The sequence below is a fragment of the Syngnathus floridae genome, chromosome 10 (genome assembly GCF_059516105.1).
Source record: "Syngnathus floridae isolate MCC-2025c chromosome 10, RoL_Sflo_1.0, whole genome shotgun sequence".
Lineage (NCBI taxonomy): Eukaryota > Metazoa > Chordata > Actinopteri > Syngnathiformes > Syngnathidae > Syngnathus > Syngnathus floridae.
Window position 1 is genome coordinate 15743945 of NC_142422.1, and position 17024 is coordinate 15760968.

A 17024-nucleotide genomic window follows, 5' to 3' on the forward strand; every position below is an offset into this window, starting at 1 on the left:
CTCAACTAATAAGCAAGCGCAATGGGTGCCTCGCTGGATGGCGCGCATCAAACGTAGCGCAAACCTTCAAGCGTGCCGTCAATAAATTACCAGTTCATTGCGCTCTTCAGAAAGCAGGGCGTTTCGATCCTCCAGTTTCCTGATGACTGCGCTGAGCTCAGCGATTTTCAGATGAAACCGTCGCGTGTCCCGATCCTCCTGAGACTGAAAACGCCCCGCAACACACACACACAAGCACTCGTTCAAAGTTCAAAACTGTTTTTGTGCTACCTTCCTCCAGCAACGAACTAAGTCATGCGTACTGCAAGTGTGTGATGAGGTGGCTTACGCAATGAAGAGGATTGCTAGTAGCGGCGTTGACCCCACTTCCAGGGTAGTTTAGGCCCGCCCTTTGGGAATCCCTCAGGGCAGCGATCTGCTGCTCGGCAGCCTGAGTCTGCAGCTGAAGGCGGTGGACGTGGCCGGCCCCAGGGCTTCATCCAAAACACTAACCGCTCTGTCTTTCAGCTTGATCTCATCCGTCTGGATGTACAAACGGGGAGCGCTCAGGCAGGCGGGCAAACTCATTTGCCAGAATTGTGACAAAAACAAAGAGAGCAACCGGCCAAATTTTTTCTTGAATCGACTAGAACACCTTTGCTGTGACAAAAGCGAAGCGAGCAACCGGACATTTTCTTCTTGTGAAATAGAATAGAATAGAATGCCTTAGGTGTCGTTGCACTGCAGGTATACAACGAAATTGGGAACATAGCCACGCACCGCGCATCTGATCAGTCCTACCAGTCGGCGGATCTCCCTCTCGCAGTCTCTCTTGGTTCGGCTCAGCTCCTCCCGATGCTGGTGATGAGCCGATCGGAGCTCGGCCGCTCGGGACTGCCAGGCCTGCTGGGCCGCTGCCAGGGCTTCTTCCGCGCTCCTGGTGGAGGCGACACCGCTCGGTCTCCCGACACCGCCGCGTCTCCTCCACCTCTGCCAGCAAAGCGCCCCCCCTCCTCACCTGAGCAGACATTGCGCCACACCGGGCCGTTGAGACCGCAACGGAGCGCCGCGACGCTTACTGGGGACAAGCTACACAATACGGTAGCGGCTGCATCGAAGCCCGACGTGGCGTGCGGATAGTCAGACACGGATAGAGCGGATCACCTTGTCCATGGAGCCGTCCCTCAGGCTGAGGACCAAGGCATTCAGTCGCTGGATCTCTCCATCTTTGATTTTGATCACTCTCATCAGCTCCATTTCATGCTGCCGCAGTAATGTCTCCCTGGTAATGGCTAACTCTTTCTGCTTCTCCTCATGGAGTTTGCTTTTGAGTTCCGTCATGGCGGCGGTGGCACGGTGGTGCTCCGCCCGCAGGTCCTGACTTCTCTCTCTCTCCAGACAGCTGACCTGACATGACTTAGACTTAGACAAACTTTATTGTCATCTTGTCTGCACATGGTGCATACAAAACGAAATTCCGTTGCATACGTCTTACAACAAAGTAGTGATATTGCAGTTGAATAGAAGTAACATATCCTATGAAAATATATATATATACATATATACTATATATATATATATATATATATATTAAAAATAAGTATAAAGTGCAGCAGTGATAATTATGCAATAGTGCAAGTAGGCAAAACAGTATTCAAGAGTGTGCAGAGGAATGCTAAACCATGTATTAAACTTCTATTTAAAGGGTTTATACAAGTTCAGTAAAGTTGGTAGTGCGAGATAGTGCAAGATAGAGGTCCGTAGTGTCATAAAGTACAGTTCTGTGAATGTGTGATGCAGAGTTCAGTTTAGAGCTCAACAGTTCTAGTGTTCAACAGTCTGATGACAGCAGGGAAAAAGCTGTTGCAGAACCTGGTGGACCTGCAGCGGATGCTGCAAACCTCTTCCCAGAGGGCAGCAGGGAGAACAGTCCATGGTGGGGGTGTGATGGGTCATTGATGATGTTACGGGCACGGGACATGCAGCGCTGAGATGAAATGTCCTGAATGGAGGGAAGAGGAGCCCCTATGATCCTCTCTGCTGTCCTCACCACTCTCCTCACGTTCTTCCAATCGGAGGCGGTGCAGCCTCCACACCACACAGAGAGACAGCTTGTCAGAATGCTCTCTATGGTGCTCCTGTAGAACGTCCTCATGATGGGTGGGGGCAGGTGGGCTCTCCTCATCCTCCGCAGGAAGTACAAGCGCTTCTGTGCCCTCTTGACCAGTGCCGTAGTGTTCATAGTCCAGGTGAGGTCTTCTGTGATGTGGACCCCCAGGAATTTGGTGGTGCTGACCACCTCCACAGCTGAGCTGTTGATGATCAGTGGAGCGTGGTGAGGCTGTTTTTTCTTGAAGTCGACAATGATCTCCTTCATCTTCTCCTCATTCAGGATCAGGCTGTTTTCTCTGCACCAGCCCACCAGCTGCTCCACCTCCTCTCTGTAGTCCAGGTCGTTGTTGTCTCTGATGAGCCCCACCACCGTTGTGTCGTCTGCTGACTTCACGATGTGATTGGTGGTGAACCTGAGGACGCAGTCGTGTGTCATCAGGGTGCACAGCAGGGGGCTCAGGACGCAGCCCTGAAGGGAGCCTGTGCTGAGGGTGATGACATCAGAGGTGTTCTGTCCGACCCGGACTGACTGAGGTCTGTTGGTGAGGAAGTCTAGCAGCCAGTTGCGAAGGGGGGTGTTGAAGCCCAGGTGTTCCAATTTTCCTACCAGATGCTGTGGGATGATGGTGTTAAACGCTGAGCTGAAGTCCAGGAACAGCCTCCGCACATGGGTGTTCTTCTCCTCCAGGTGAGCCAGGCTCAGGTGAAGAACGGAGGAGATGGCGTCCTGAAGCGAGCGGTTTTGCCGGTCGGCAAACTGGAACGGGTCAAATAATAGGGGGAGTCTGGAAACGATGTGACCTTTAAGCAGCCTTTCGAAGCACTTCATCATAACCGGAGTCAGTGCAACAGGCCGGTAATCATTAAATGAGGTGATTTGAGGTTTCTTCGGCACCGGAATGATGGAGGCAGTCTTAAAGCACGCCGGCACTGTGGCTTGGCCCAGCGAGGTGTTAAAAATGTCTGTGATGACCCCAGCCAGATGACTTGCACATTCCCTGAACACACGCCCAGGAATGTTGTCGGGGCCAGGGGCCTTACAGGGGTTGACTCTCCTCAGGGTCTTCAACACATCGGCGGAGTCAAGGCAGAGTACCTCCTCTTCCTGATGGGGGACAGTTTTAACTGCTGGAGTGCCGTTTAGTGCCTCGAACCTCCCAAAGAAGTTATTTAGACCATTTAGAAAGTCAGCATCAACTACACCCACCGGGGGGGGGGAGGGTGAGTTGTAGTCTGTAATCGCCCGTATGCCTTGCCACATACTCCTGATGTTTTTGACGTCGTGGAAACGATCCTGAAATTTTCGACTGCGGTCTCGCTTCGCTATCCTGATGGCACGGTTCAAGTTGGCTCTCGCTGTCCTCAGTGTCTCCTTGTCGCCAGACTTGAAGGCAGAGTTCCGCGCTCGTAGCGTTTGACGTACCTCCTCAGTCATCCAGGGTCGTTGGTTGCCCCGGGTGATGATATTCTTAGTGGTGCTGACGTCCTCGGTGCATTTGTTGATGTAGGCTGACACAGTCATGGCACACGCATGTCTAATCTACATCGGGAAAACTGGGAGGGAGGGAGGCAGGCAGGGAGGCAGGCAGGGAGGCAGGCAGGGAGGCAGGCAGTGTCTGTCTGTTGAGGTTTTCACCTTGTTCTTCTCCTGCTGAAGTTCTAACTGGACGTCCATCAGTTTGGTTCTCAGCTCGTCATTGGCGGCCTGAAGGGCGTCCGTTCGCTCCGCCTTGGCCCGCCCTGCCGGAGCTCGTTTGGACATCTCTTACTCGAGTCTCGCCCGGTCGTCAGTCAGAGATCACAACATTTGTACCTGGAGAGCACAAACGCAGCGCTGTTTTCCACTGGCTTCGAACTCAACTTCAATCGGTACCGTAACTTACAACATCATAAACATAGAACTAGCTTGACTTATTCATTGAATAAATGCATTTGGTTCTTCAAAACTGCATCACGCAACATAGCGTGACCGAGACGGCCGTTATCCACCTGCGTGAAGTTATTTGGTGAAATGAATGAGATGTTTAAGACACCATCGTTCTGTCTCTATGTAGATGAAGGTAAATAATCGATTGCTGAAGGTCCAAAGGTGTTGTGATAAACAAATAAACATATTAGTGATTAGTGACATATTTGTGATAAACATATTAGGCAGGATAATCACATATGTTAACGTGACTGCCCACACTGTATTTATTTATGGTTATTTGTTAAATCGAGTACTGTTAGACATGAAATAGGAAGTGTTTAACATAAATGGAAGACGAAAGGGGTACTCACCATTGTAGCTCCTGCTGGTCAATGATACGAGCCTCTTCTTGCAGTGGAAAACATACAGCCAACAAACACCGTGGAACCTAAAGGAATGAAATTAAACATTAACATTTAGCCTCAACCAACATTCACAGATACAACGCAACGCAAACTACACAAACGTAAATCTTTTTAAACACAATGAGTTGTACTTACCGTGTACGCTCTAGACGGTCCACTTGCAAGCGGAAAATAAAGATATTTCTGTTGATAATCGTCGTGTTTGTATCCGGTGTCTCGCTCAAGGCCATTGCGCCCACAGATTTGAATTTTGGCGAGAGTTCAGCCTATTGACGTCATTTCCGCGGTGTAATACCCGCATATCTGAAACGGCAAAGTTAAGAGTAGAGTTAAATAAAGTTTTTAGTCAACGCAATAATTTACAACCGTTGACCAGTCGAAATAATCGTCGAAATTTGGCGTCTGTGGCTGGAAGCAGACGCCGAGTTCGACATTCCTCCCAAACGCCACACTCCCTCGCTTTTCAGGGCTAAAAAAAAACAGTTGTAATTACCTTGTACGCTCTAGACCAGGGATGTCAAAGTCAAACACACCGAGGGCCAAAAAAACAAATTTGCTACAAGCCGAGGGCCGGACTGGTTCAATGTTTATTAAAATATATCGGAATGATTGCACATAGCCTATTGAACTAAGACCTAACACAGTGTACATTATTTAATGATTAAATGAATATGGCAATATTTTGTTATGGCTCTGTCAGTAACTTCAAGGGAAAATATTTTCAATAGCCAAACAGCAAAAAATTAAATTGTTTTAAAAACAAAATGTGTTTCTTAATATCAAGATAAATGCATAAATAAAAGTGCATGCATTATAAACTGAAAGTTTATTATTGTGCTGCTCTATGATCTACCGATCATTGCTTTCAAATCGTAAAATAAAAAATTAATCAAATCAGTTGTATTCTTTCTCATGGCTCTTATCTGCAATTTTCCCTTGGTCCATTCAACTGAAAAATAAATATAAATAAATAAAATTCAAAAATTTACGGCACACAGACAAAACAATACTTTCTTCAAAGAAAAATCACGTCTTGTAGAAACAAATGTAAAAATGTAACCGAATTAAAAAACGGTAAATACATTACTGCTCTGTGATGCTCACTTGTCTGAGGCTGAGCCTGATACTTAGAGGTGTCTCATCTTTTGTACAAGTTCATCAATGTTCGGGGTTAGGCTCTGAGGCTCAAAACCCGTTTTTGATCAACTCTCCTTCTGCAAAGGGCCGGGCTGATTTGGCGATCTCTTTTGCCACAATAAAGCTAGCCTTGGCAGCAGCCTCGCTTTGCGATTTAGCATACGTGAACATAGCCTGTCTGGACTTAAGGCCTCGTTTTAATTCTTCCACCTTCTGTAGCTTTTGTTCATATTCCATTTTCTTGTCTTTGTCTGTGTGTTTCTAAGACGTTCGATAGTGCCTTCTTAAATTTAATTCTTTCATTACAGCCACATTTTCTCCACACAGAAGACACACAGGTTTGCCTCTTACCTCCGTAAACATGTACTCTGCCTCCCACCTGGCCTGAAACCCCCTGTTCTTAGCGTCCACCTCACGTTTAGCCATTTTTGAGGAGGGGTATCAGAAAGTTGAACTCTGCTCTGACTACTGATGAATAATGAAGCCGCTTGTGCGATCTGCAGGGACATCGCGGGCTACCGTTGCATTGTGGGAAATGTAGTGTTGGTGCGTGCAAAAAACCAGCGGGCGGCTGTGGCCTGCGGGCCGGTTCTAATAGTAATTCAATATCATCCAGGGGGCCATAGATAATCAATTCGCGGGCCGGATCTGGCCCGCGGGCCGTAACTCTGACATATGTGCTCTAGACGGTCAAGTTGCAAGCTGAAAACAAAAATATTTGCCTTGTTAGTCATCGTGTTACTAACAGCTGTGTCTTGTTTGCCAGAACTGCCGGCATGGTGTTGTTCAGTGCGGCATAATGTTGTTCAGTGCGGCATAATGTTGTTCAGTGCGGCATGGTGTTGTTCAGTGCGGCATGGTGTTGTTCAGTGCGGCATGGTGTTGTTCAGTGCGGCATAATGTTGTTCAGTGCGCCATAATGTTGTTCAGTGCGGCATGGTGTTGTTCAGTGCGGGATGGTGTTGTTCAGTGCAGGATGGTGTTGTTCAGTGCGGCATGGTGTTGTTCAATGCGGCATGGTGTTGTTCAGTGCGGGATGGTGTTGTTCAGTGCGGCATGGTGTTGTTCAGTGCGGCATAATGTTGTTCAGTGCGGCATGGTGTTGTTCAGTGCGGCATGGTGTTGTTCAGTGCGGCATGGTGTTGTTCAGTGCGGCATGGTGTTGTTCAGTGCGGAATGGTGTTGTTCAGTGCGGCATGGTGTTGTTCAGTCCGGGATGGTGTTGTTCAATGCGGGATGGTGTTGTTCAGTGCGGGGTGGTGTTGTTCAGTGCGGGATGGTGTTGTTCAGTGCGGCATGGTGTTGTTCAATGCGGCATGGTGTTGTTCAGTGCGGGATGGTGTTGTTCATTGCGGCATGGTGTTGTTCAGTGCGGCATGGTGTTGTTCAGTACGGCATGGTGTTGTTCAGTGCGGCATGGTGTTGTTCAGTGCGGCATAATGTTGTTCAGTGCGGCATGGTGTTGTTCAGTGTGGAAAGGTGTTGTTCAGTGCAGGATGGTGTTGTTCAGTGCGGCATGGTGTTGTTCAATGCAGGATCGTGTTGTTCAGTGCAGCATAATGTTGTTCAGTGCAGCATGGTGTTGTTCAGTGCGGCATGGTGTTGTTCAATGCGGCATGGTGTTGTTCACTGCGGGATGGTGTTGTTCAATGCGGGATCGTGTTGTTCAGTGCGGCATAATGTTGTTCAGTGCAGCATGGTGTTGTTCAGTGCGGCATGGTGTTGTTCAGTGCGACATAATGTTGTTTAGTGCGGCATAATGTTGTTCAGTGCGGCATAATGTTGTTCAGTGCGGCATGGTGTTGTTCAGTGCGGCATGGTGTTGTTCAGTGCGGCATGGTGTTGTTCAGTGCAGGATGGTGTTGTTCAGTGCGGCATGGTGTTGTTCAATGCGGCATGGTGTTGTTCAGTGCGGGATGGTGTTGTTCAGTGCAGGATGGTGTTGTTCAGTGCGGCATGGTGTTGTTCAGTGCGGAATGGTGTTGTTCAGTGCGGCATGGTGTTGTTCAGTGCGGCATGGTGTTGTTCAGTGCAGGATGGTGTTGTTCAATGCGGGATCGTGTTGTTCAGTGCGGCATGGTGTTGTTCAGTGCGGCATGGTGTTGTTCAGTGCGGCATAATGTTGTTCAGTGCGGCATGGTGTTGTTCAGTGCGGCATGGTGTTGTTCAGTGCGGCATGGTGTTGTTCAGTGCGGCATGGTGTTGTTCAGTGCGGCATAATGTTGTCCAGTGCGCCATAATGTTGTTCAGTGCGGCATGGTGTTGTTTAGTGCGGGATGGTGTTGTTCAGTGCAGGATGGTGTTGTTCAGTGCGGCATGGTGTTGTTCAATGCGGCATGGTGTTGTTCAGTGCGGCATGGTGTTGTTCAGTGCGGCATGGTGTTGTTCAGTGCGGCATAATGTTGTTCAGTGCGGCATGGTGTTGTTCAGTGCGGCATGGTGTTGTTCAGTGCGGCATGGTGTTGTTCAGTGCGGCATGGTGTTGTTCAGTGCGGAATGGTGTTGTTCAGTGCGGCATGGTGTTGTTCTGTGCGGGATGGTGTTGTTCAATGCGGGATCGTGTTGTTCAGTGCGGGGTGGTGTTGTTCAGTGCAGGATGGTGTTGTTCAGTGCAGGATGGTGTTGTTCAGTGCGGCATGGTGTTGTTCAATGCAGGATCGTGTTGTTCAGTGCAGCATGGTGTTGTTCAGTGCAGCATGGTGTTGTTCAGTGCGGCATGGTGTTGTTCAATGCGGCATGGTGTTGTTCAGTGCGGGATGGTGTTCAGTGCGGCATGGTGTTTTTCAGTGCGGCATAATGTTGTTCAGTGCGGCATGGTGTTGTTCAGTGCGGCATGGTGTTGTTCAGTGCAGGATGGTGTTGTTCAGTGCGGCATGGTGTTGTTCAATGCAGGATCGTGTTGTTCAGTGCAGCATAATGTTGTTCAGTGCAGCATGGTGTTGTTCAGTGCGGCATGGTGTTGTTCAATGCGGCATGGTGTTGTTCACTGCGGGATGGTGTTGTTCAATGCGGGATCGTGTTGTTCAGTGCGGCATAATGTTGTTCAGTGCAGCATGGTGTTGTTCAGTGCGGCATGGTGTTGTTCAGTGCGACATAATGTTGTTTAGTGCGGCATAATGTTGTTCAGTGCGGCATAATGTTGTTCAGTGCGGCATGGTGTTGTTCAGTGCGGCATGGTGTTGTTCAGTGCGGCATGGTGTTGTTCAGTGCAGGATGGTGTTGTTCAGTGCGGCATGGTGTTGTTTAATGCGGCATGGTGTTGTTTAGTGCGGGATGGTGTTGTTCAGTGCAGGATGGTGTCGTTCAGTGCGGCATGGTGTTGTTCAGTGCGGAATGGTGTTGTTCAGTGCGGCATGGTGTTGTTCAGTGCGGCATGGTGTTGTTCAGTGCAGGATGGTGTTGTTCAATGCGGGATCGTGTTGTTCAGTGCGGCATGGTGTTGTTCAGTGCGGCATGGTGTTGTTCAGTGCGGCATAATGTTGTTCAGTGCGGCATGGTGTTGTTCAGTGCGGCATGGTGTTGTTCAGTGCGGCATGGTGTTGTTCAGTGCGGCATGGTGTTGTTCAGTGCGGCATAATGTTGTCCAGTGCGCCATAATGTTGTTCAGTGCGGCATGGTGTTGTTTAGTGCGGGATGGTGTTGTTCAGTGCAGGATGGTGTTGTTCAGTGCGGCATGGTGTTGTTCAATGCGGCATGGTGTTGTTCAGTGCGGGATGGTGTTGTTCAGTGCGGCATGGTGTTGTTCAGTGCGGCATAATGTTGTTCAGTGCGGCATGGTGTTGTTCAGTGCGGCATGGTGTTGTTCAGTGCGGCATGGTGTTGTTCAGTGCGGCATGGTGTTGTTCAGTGCGGAATGGTGTTGTTCAGTGCGGCATGGTGTTGTTCAGTGCGGGATGGTGTTCAATGCGGGATCGTGTTGTTCAGTGCGGGGTGGTGTTGTTCAGTGCAGGATGGTGTTGTTCAGTGCAGGATGGTGTTGTTCAGTGCGGCATGGTGTTGTTCAATGCAGGATCGTGTTGTTCAGTGCAGCATAATGTTGTTCAGTGCAGCATGGTGTTGTTCAGTGCGGCATGGTGTTGTTCAGTGCGGCATGGTGTTGTTCAGTGCGGCGTAATGTTGTTCAGTGCGGCATGGTGTTGTTCAGTGCGGAATGGTGTTGTTCAGTGCGGCATGGTGTTGTTCAGTGCAGGATGGTGTTGTTCAGTGCGGCATGGTGTTGCTCAGTGCGGCATGGTGTTGTTCAGTGCGGGATGGTGTTGTTCATTGCGGCATGGTGTTGTTCAGTGCGGCATGGTGTTGTTCAGTGCGGCATAATGTTGTTCAGTGCGCCATAATGTTGTTCAGTGCGGCATGGTGTTGTTCAGTGCGGGATGGTGTTGTTCAGTGCAGGATGGTGTTGTTCAGTGCGGCATGGTGTTGTTCAGTGCGGCATAATGTTGTTCAGTGCGGCATAATGTTGTTCAGTGCGGCATAATGTTGTTCAGTGCGGGATGGTGTTGTTCATTGCGGCATGGTGTTGTTCAGTGCGGCATGGTGTTGTTCAGTGCGGCATGGTGTTGTTCAGTGCGGGATGGTGTTGTTCAGTGCAGGATGGTGTTGTTCAGTGCGGCATGGTGTTGTTCAGTGCGGCATGGTGTTGTTCATTTCGGCATAATGTTGTTCAGTGCGGCATAATGTTGTTTAGTGCGGCATGGTGTTGTTCAGTGCGGGATGGTGTTGTTCAGTGCGTTATAATGTTGTTCAGTGCGGCATGGTGTTGTTCAGTGCGGCATGGTGTTGTTCAGTGCGGCATGGTGTTGTTCAGTGCGGCATAATGTTGTTCAGTGCGGCATAATGTTGTTCAGTGCGGCATGGTGTTGTTCAGTGCGGGATGGTGTTGTTCAGTGCGGGATGGTGTTGTTCAGTGCGGCATGGTGTTCAATGCGGAATGGTGTTGTTCAGTGCAGGATGGTGTTGTTCAGTGCGGCATGGTGTTGTTCAGTGCGGCATAATGTTGTTCAGTGCGGCATGGTGTTGTTCAGTGCGGCATGGTGTTGTTCAGTGCGGCATGGTGTTGTTCAGTGCGGCATAATGTTGTTCAGTGCGGCATGGTGTTGTTCAGTGCGGCATGGTGTTGTTCAGTGCGGCATAATGTTCAGTGCGGCATAATGTTGTTCAGTGCGGCATGGTGTTGTTCAGTGCGGGATGGTGTTGTTCAGTGCAGGATGGTGTTGTTCAGTGCGGCATGGTGTTCAGTGCGGGATGGTGTCTTTCAGTGCGGCATGGTGTCGTTCAGTGCGGCATGGTGTCTTTCAGTGCGGCATGGTGTCGTTCAGTGAGGCATGGTGTTGTTCAGTGCGGCATGGTGTTGTTTAGTGCGGCATGGTGTTGTTCAGTGCGGGATGGTGTTGTTCAGTGTGGCATGGTGTTCAGTGCGGCATGGTGTTGTTCAGTGCGGTATCGTGTTGTTCAGTGCGGTATCGTGTTTCTCAGTGCGGTATCGTGTTGTTCAGTGCAGTATCGTTGTGTTGTTCGTATTGTGTTTAACACTTAGCCTCTAACACTTAGCCTCTAGCATCTAGAAGGTAAATAAATAGGAAGGAAGGACTCACCGGTGACGTCTTCGCCCACGTCCAAGCGTTGTACTTTGTATTTTCATCCTTCTGACAGTGGAAAACATAGCCAACAAACACCGTGGAACCTAAACGAATGAAAGAAAACTATCATTTGGCCACAACCAACATTCACAGATACAACACAATGTGACGTGCGGGGTTGAGGTTAAAGGTTGAGTGAAGGGCCCTCGTTTTAAACTACTTTTTTGAAAAGGATTGGGAACAAGTAAGACGTATTTAATTTATTTAATGGGAAGTAGTAAGAGCTATTGAATTTAATCTATGTATTATATTCTATTGTATTGTATTCTGTTGTATTCTTTTGGATTGTATTCACACTAACCCCACTAAAACTTCAGCCCACAAAAACTCGCCTCTGGCGCCTAGCCTCTGGCACTTAGCCTCTAACACTTAGCCTTTAACACTTAGCCTTTAACACTTAGCCTTTAACACTTAGCCTAGAAGGTGAATAAATAGGGTTAAAGGTTGAGTGAAGGGACCTCGTTTTAAACTACTTTTTTGTAAAGGAGTGGGAACAAGTAAGACGTATTTAATTTATTTAATGGGAAGTAGTAAGACTTATTAAATTTATTTAATCTACTTTTCTTCCCAGGCAAAATTTGATGTGCTGCAATTCCAAATTTCCAAAGTGAATGAAGGAATGAAGTCCTTTAAATTATGATTTTGTATAAATACTAGGCATTAACACAAAATCGACGGCACAAAATGGGCAGACTTTACTTGTTTGAAAAGGACTGGTTACAAGACAGACTTTTTTAATTTATTTAATGGGAAGAAGACTTATTTAGTTTAATTGATCTATTTTTGTTCCCTGGCAAAATTCGATTTGCTGCAATTCCAAATTTCCAAAGTGAATGAAGGAAAGAAGTCGTTTAAATTATGATTTTGTTTAAATACTAGGCATAGACACAAAATCTACGGCACAAAATGGGCAGACTTTACTTGTTTGAAGAGGACTGGTTACAAGACAGACTTTTCTGATTTATTTAATGGGAAGAAGACTTATTTAGTTTATTTAATCTATTTTTGTTCCCTGGCAAAATTGGATTTGCTGAAATTGTATTTTGCCAAATCTTGCCTTGAGACCTGATAGGAAGTATTAAACGCTTAGTTAAATCAATACAAGTTGGTAATAAGAGCGAGTAATGTTGGTTGAACCGATGAATGAAGGTTGAAAGCAATTTAAATTATGACTTTGTATAAATACTAGATATTAACAGAACATCTACTGCGCGAAATGGGCAGAGTTTACTTGTTTGAGAAGGAGTGGCTTATTCAAAACTAAGATTTATTTAATCTGTTTGTTCCCAGGCAAAATTGGATGTGATGCAATTCCAAATTTCACCACATGATGGTGCCCAATTTTGACTTCATAGGACATATTAAACACTTAGCTTGTTATTATGTTCAAGGTAATCAGATTTGTTTATTATTCTAATGGCCTCTTCAAAACTATTCTGGATTACTACTTTGGATCTATTCTACATTACTTGGCAACAACATACTCTGTAACAGATTAGGCAGTATAATCATATCTGTTAACTTGAGAGTGCCCACACTCAATCTACTTATCGTGATGTGTTAAATCAATTACTGTTAGACATTATTTGTCTGATAATCTACCAAATCTTTGAATTGAAGAATTTGTGATTTAATTAATAGCTTGTTGTTATGTTAAGGGTAATCAGACTTGTATATAATTCTAATGGCCTTCTTTTGAAAACTATTCTGAATTACAATTTTGGATTTTATATTACTTTGCAACAATCTACTCCGTGACAGATTAGGCAGTATAATCACATATGTTAACTTCAGTGCCCACACTGTATTTATTTATGGTTATTTGTTAAATCAAGTACTGTTAGACATGAAATAGGAAGTGTTTAACATAAATGTTATGGCTACTCACCATTGTAGCTCGCTCCTGGTCAATGATACGAGCCTCTTCTTGCAGTGGAAAACTTGCAGCCAACAAACACCGTGGAACCTAAAGGAATGAAATTAAACATTAACATTTCGCCTCGACCAATTTTCACACGTACAACGCAACGCGGCTACACTTCTGCTATTACAAACGTAAATCTCCTTAAACACAATGAGTGTTACTTACCGTGTACGCTCTAGACGGTCCAGTTGCAAGCAGAAAATAAAGATATTTCTGTTGATAATCGTCGCTGCTCAGTGGCTCACGGCCATCGCGCCAACAGATTTGAATTTTGGCGGAGGTTCGGGCAATTACGTCATATCCACGGCACATGACTGCGACGTAATACCCGCTTATCTGAAACGGCAGTTAAAAGTAGAGTTACATCAAGTTTTCTTGGAACCTAAACGAATGAAAGAAAACTATCATTTGGCCACAACCAACATTCACAGATACAACACAACGTGCGGGGTTGGGGTTAAAGATTGAGTGAAGGGCCCTCGTTTTAAACTACTGTTTTGAAAAGGAGTGGGAACAAGTAAGACGTATTTAATTTATTTAATGGGAAGTAGTAAGACTTATTAAATTTATTTAATCTACTTTTCTTCCCAGGCAAAATTTGATGTGCTGCAATTCCAAATTTCCAAAGTGAATGAAGGAATGAAGTCCTTTAAATTATGATTTTGTATAAATACTAGGCATTAACACAAAATCGACGGCACAAAATGGGCAGACTTTACTTGTTTGAAAAGGACTGGTTACAAGACAGACTTTTTTAATTTATTTAATGGGAAGAAGACTTATTTAGTTTAATTGATCTATTTTTGTTCCCTGCCAAAATTCGATTTGCTGCAATTCCAAATTTCCAAAGTGAATGAAGGAAAGAAGTCGTTTAAATTATGATTTTGTTTAAATACTAGGCATAGACACAAAATCTACGGCACAAAATGGGCAGACTTTACTTGTTTGAAGAGGACTGGTTACAAGACAGACTTTTCTGATTTATTTAATGGGAAGAGGACTTATTTAGTTTATTTAATCTATTTTTGTTCCCTGGCAAAATTGGATTTGCTGAAATTGTATTTTGCCAAATCTCGATTTGAGACCTGATAGGAAGTATTAAACGCTTAGTTAAATCAATACAAGTTGGTAATAAGAGCGAGTAATGTTGGTTGAACCGATGAATGAAGGTTGAAAGCAATTTAAATTATGACTTTGTATAAATACTAGATATTAACAGAACATCTACTGCGCAAAATGGGCAGAGTTTACTTGTTTGAGAAGGAGTGGCTTATTCAAAACTAAGATTTATGTAATCTGTTTGTTCCCAGGCAAAATTGGATGTGATGCAATTCCAAATTTCACCACATGATGGTGCCCAATTTTGACTTCATAGGACATATTAAACACTTAGCTTGTTATTATGTTCAAGGTAATCAGATTTGTTTATCATTCTAATGGCCTCTTCAAAACTATTCTGGATTACTACTTTGGATCTATTCTACATTACTTGGCAACAACATACTCTGTAACAGATTAGGCAGTATAATCACATATGTTAACTTGAGAGTGCCCACACTCAATCTACTTATCGTGATGTGTTAAATCAATTACTGTTAGACATTATTTGTCTGATAATCTACCAAATCTTTGAATTGAAGAATTTGTGATTTAATTAATAGCTTGTTCAGGGTAATCAGACTTGTATATAATTCTAATGGCCTTCTTTTGAAAACTATTCTGAATTACAACTTTGGATCTTATATTACTTTGCAACAATCTACTCCGTGACAGATTAGGCAGTATAATCACATATGTTAACTTCAGTGCCCACACTGTATTTATTTATGGTTATTTGTTAAATCAAGTACTGTTAGACATGAAATAGGAAGTGTTTAACATAAATGTTATGGCTACTCACCATTGTAGCTCGCTCCTGGTCAATGATACGAGCCTCTTCTTGCAGTGGAAAACTTGCAGCCAACAAACACCGTGGAACCTAAAGGAATGAAATTAAACATTAACATTTCGCCTCGACCAATTTTCACACGTACAACGCAACGCGGCTACACTTCTGCTATTACAAACGTAAATCTCCTTAAACACAACGAGTGTTACTTACCGTGTACGCTCTAGGCAAAATTGGATGTGATGCAATTCCAAATCTATCTGAAACGGCAGTTAAAAGTAGAGTTACATCAAGTTTTCTTTTTTAATCAACACAATCATTTACAACCGTTGACCAGAAAGAATCGTCGAAATTCGACGTCCCCCACAAACGCCACGCTCACTCGCTTTTCAGGGCAACAAAAGTACTTCTTTTTAAAAACGATGAGTTGTACTTACCGTGTACGCTCTGGACGGTCCAGTTGCAAGCAGAAAATAAAAATATTTCTCTTGTTAGTCGTATGTTACCATCCGCTGTGTCTTTGTCAACATCGCCGCCATTTTCCTACTTCCTGCTGCGAGCCACGCCCACGGATTTAAATTTGGGCGGAAGCTCTTTCCATTGGCGTCGTTTTCGCGTATAGCAAATCCGATTGGTTGGGAAGGGGGCACGGTTATGCAGCCGAGGAGTCCTGTGATCGGTGGGATGTAAAGTAGGCGTCGACGTCACGTCCGCGTCACGTGACCACGACGTGGCAGACGTCAAATAGCAACCGCTGTTTTGTTTAGTAGACTTACAGTTGTTATGCATTGACATAATGGCGCACACACCAAATAGATTTAAATAAATTAAATAATTCTTCTGCCCACTCTCTTTTAAACAAGTTAACTCTCCCCGCGGATTTGAATTCCGGCGAAAGTTACGCCCATCGACGTCACGTATGTCACGTGACCACGACGTGGCAGATGTCATATAGCAACCGCTGTTTTGTTTAGTAGATTTACAGTTGTTATGCATTGGCATAATGGTGTGCACTCAAAATAGATTTAAATAAATTAAATATTTCTTCTGCCTACTCCCTTTTAAACAAGTTAACTCTGCCCACGTCCATTGACGTCTTGTCTGCGTCACGTGACCACGACGTAGCGACGTCATATAGTAACCGCTGTTTTGACCAGTAGACTTAGTTATTATGCGTTGACATAATGGCGCACTGGTTAGCATGGCCACCTCTTAAGCATGATGATGCGGGTTCGACGCCTGATCAATGTTAGCATGGAGTGAGCTGAAGTGCATGGCGCTGAAGATTTGAATCTTTGAAATGCGCTGAGGTCTGACATATCAGGCAGAATGGTTTGCCATCACGTTCAACAAAAAATAGAAACTTTCCCACTCTGATTAAAACGTCCTGTGTTCATCTACGTATTTTCGTTTTGCTGTGCATCTTTTCCCTGCCATTTCGAGAGCCCAATTGACACTCATAGTTTAAAGAAATGTGTTTGCCCATCCTACTTTGTGGAATTTCACCACATGCGCTTTTGACCAAAATACCAAATTGAACTCAAGTGAAGCCAACACGCACAACCCCCCCCCCCCCCCCCCCCCCCCCCACACACACACACACACACAAATGTTGATATGAACATAAAAGAGCCGCATGCGGTTCGGGAGTTGCGGCTTGGCCAAACCTGTACTATACAACTTTATTTGTATAAAATTTTCACAACAGCTGTCACACAAACAAAGCGGGAAAAACCGAAGACGTGCGTGTTCCGCCCACGCTGGATTTATTTGCACCTTTGAAAAGACACCGTATTGCCGCAGATGTGGCAAAGAGTACTTTTGGGCATCTGAGACGGAAGGATGTCCAAAGCATCACGTCACCTGCTCTGGTAGGCATGGTGGTGGGACGTTGAGGTCAACCGCTTTGGGGTTGGCTGACTCTTTGATCGCAGGATGCCACACACTTGAAGACAGAAGCAGAAAAGCAGAGCTAAATGCAAAATGTACTCACCGGTGACTCCAATTTTTTTCC